The 2933-nt window shown below is 58.1% G+C and overlaps 1 long non-coding RNA gene across 1 annotated transcript; it reads right to left on the reverse strand.

The window, feature by feature from the left end:
* Positions 1–351: 351 nt before the first annotated feature.
* On the reverse strand, positions 352–2521 carry LOC147572834 (uncharacterized). Its single transcript, XR_015245414.1, has 2 exons — positions 917–2521; positions 352–571 (listed from the first exon to the last, which is right to left on the reverse strand). It is a non-coding gene; the product is annotated as an uncharacterized LOC147572834 (long non-coding RNA).
* Positions 2522–2933: the final 412 nt, after the last annotated feature.

Here is a 2933-nt window from a genome sequence, read left to right on the forward strand (position 1 = left end):
CTGAGCCGAAGTCGGACGCTTAACTGACTGAGCCACCCAGGCGCCCCTCTTTTTTATTATTTTTATCGGTTGCCCCAGAGTTTGCAACATACGTTCACTGCTAATGCAAGTTCACCTTCAAATATCCCCACCCTGCCCCACAGGCTGGGTGCGGGGGCCCCATCGTAACAGGCGACCCTGCTTTCTCCACCGGTTCCTGTCTTACACCTACCATTCCGTCCTCTCATACGTGGAATATACACGTAAGACACACACAGAAGACACACGTGTAGGATACGTGCGTGAGCACACATAACTGAACACGTTGTTACTATTCTTATTTTCAACAAACCGATACATGCTGGATCAGTGCAGAATAAGGAAAAAGAAGTTTTATCAGAAGTCACACAAGGGAGGGGCGCCTGGATGGCTCAGTTGGTTGAGCGGCCGACTTTGGCTCAGGTCATGATCTCTCAGTCTGTGAGTTCGAGCCCCGCGTCGGGCTCTGTGCTGACAGCTCAGAGCCTGGAGCCTGTTTCGGATTCTGTGTCTCCCTCTCTCTGACCCTCCCCCGTTCATGCTCTGTGTCTCTCTCTGTCTCAAAAATAAATAAACGTTAAAAAAAAAAAAAATTAAAAAAAAAAGAAGTCACACAAGGGAATCATTTCACCAGTCTGATGCTTCCCCAGCAAATATCCTCCTCCCTTTTGTCATCGCTCCAAGCACTCGACCGCTGCTGTATTTATTTTTTCCACCAGCCTTCGCCTGTCCTCGGCTCCTTCTCTTGGCAAAAGGCCCGTTCCTGACCTCTGACACTCCACTTGGGGGGATCTCAGCACTTTTCATCATTAAATCACCTGTGTCGTCACATAATTGAAATGTTAACCCCTCACTGTAGTTGTTGCAAATCCGCATGCCCATGTAATTAGCCTTTTACCTTGGCCACGGGTGTTTGGCACACAAAAGCTTCGAATTTCCTTTTAGATAAATGTTTATCTGGATCTTCACACGCGAAGATGTGCGGTGCTCTCCTGCTCACCGGCCGAGCAGACTCGGCATCCGTGGCCGTGGACTGCCCGACCTGGCTGCCAAGATCAGGCCGCAGCCATCCCGGCGTTTTCCTGAGTTGCCGGCCCCACCCCAGCCTGCCACGGTGGGGAGCGGGTCTCACCCCGAGCATCACAATCGCCTTCGGGCTTGTTAAAGCCTAGAAATTCACATTCCTCGTGGGTTCCGGGGCTGCTGCTGCCGTGGGGCCAGGGACAGCGTTGCCGTCCCGAGATGAGACCTGACAAGGACTCACCCGTGAACCAGAAGGGCCTCGGGGAAGGAGGAAAGGGTTCAGGCCGAGAGGGGAGGGTGGGGACGCTGCACAGGCCGGGGCAGGAAAGGCCCAGAGGGAGAGCGTGTGCAGGGGGCAAAGGCCGGAAGCTCTGGGTACTGGTCCACGGGCTGAGCGGCCCTGATGCCCGGAGGGAGGGGGAGCCCCGGACCAGCCCTGGAGCCTGGCTGTGCTCTGGCAGACGGGCAGTGGGAGTCTCACCGGCTACCACCATCACCGCATCCTCAGTGAGACACGGGGAGGCCTGTGGCTTCCCGTCTCTCAGATGGTGGGAGGGAGGGGACTGAAAAGCCAATCCCTCCCCAGCTGAACCCAGCCCCAGCCTACCCAGAGGGTGCCAACCTCCTCACTGGTCAGCTTTGCTCCCCAGATGAGCTCCCTGAGGAGCTGAGGGTCTTGTGAGGATAAAATCAGTCCCAGTTCACCAGCCTCCCGGGCAGGTCCAACAGCCTACAGACACGAGAAATCCTCTGTGGGAAGGTTGTTAGGCACACCACGGGCCTCAGGGGAAAGGCTGCTTTGCAAACTGACAAACTGACCAGGCCGGGGAACAGAAGCCCAGCGAGGGAGGGGCTGCCCGAGGCATGGGGTAGGCGCCACGAATCTGAACTAGGGCTGAGAAGGCCCCACCTGCTGCAGAGGGAAGGTCATGGGGGAGCACGCACCCCATCCGGAGAGGCTACGTGTCCCGTGGCCTCAGGGCTCAGAGTGGGGTCTCTCCGGCTTGGCCTAAAGCCCACCAAGCCATCACAAGAGTGGGGACCTGAGGCCCAGCTGGGTCTGCTGAATCAGAACCCTGGTGTCTGGGAAGTGCCCCTAGGGTCCCACAGAGTGTTCTATGGGCACCCGGTTTGAGAACGGGTCCCGTAGTGGTCCCATTTCTCCGTGTGCCTTCCAGACCTTGGTCCGGTCCACCAGCTGGCACTCGACACCACCAAGGGAGTGGGAAGAAAAGGACAGATCTGTGTCTCAGCTGCAGGGATGTGGTGACCCACACGGTCACCACAACTGGCAGCCTCCCCCTGGGGTCCAAGCACGTGTCCCAAACCTGTGGCTCCCCGCAGAAACTCCCCCCAAAACTCCATTTTGGTCCTGGGACAAATGTCCTGAATTCCACCCGGCAGCTAAGTGACAGGTTGTTTTATTCAGTTGGGACACTATTTCTGAATCCACAGGCACTGCTCCCCTTACAAACCCTGAACCCAGATTCACGCCCCCCCCAGGGAGGACCCCAAGAGTCCCCCAGATCCACCCCCACCGTTTGGCGACACCCAGTTCTCCCCCAGACACTCGGGTCTGTGGGTCGGAAACGTGTTATTGGCCCAAACCTGTGGAGCCTTAAGTGGGGACTCGAATGGCAGAGGGGCCTGGGAGCAGGCGGCTTGGGCGGGAGGGAGGACGGCAGGACATTCCTGGACAAGAGGAGACACGGGCTGCAGCCGCAAGGAAGCCGCTCTTGCCGAATCCCGGATGCGGCTCGGGGCACATGTCTGGTCTTGCGGGGACAGGCGGCCCCCACTGGTGCTGACAGCCCAGCCCCTGGGGTGGCCTCTCCAGGCTGCAGGTGGCCTATCAGCGGTGGGAGATCAGCCCTGGGGCCGGGAGATTGATC

This window comes from Puma concolor, chromosome E3, assembly GCF_028749965.1.
Source record: "Puma concolor isolate L17-30 chromosome E3, mPumCon1.1.hap2, whole genome shotgun sequence".
Taxonomy (NCBI): Eukaryota; Metazoa; Chordata; class Mammalia; order Carnivora; family Felidae; genus Puma; species Puma concolor.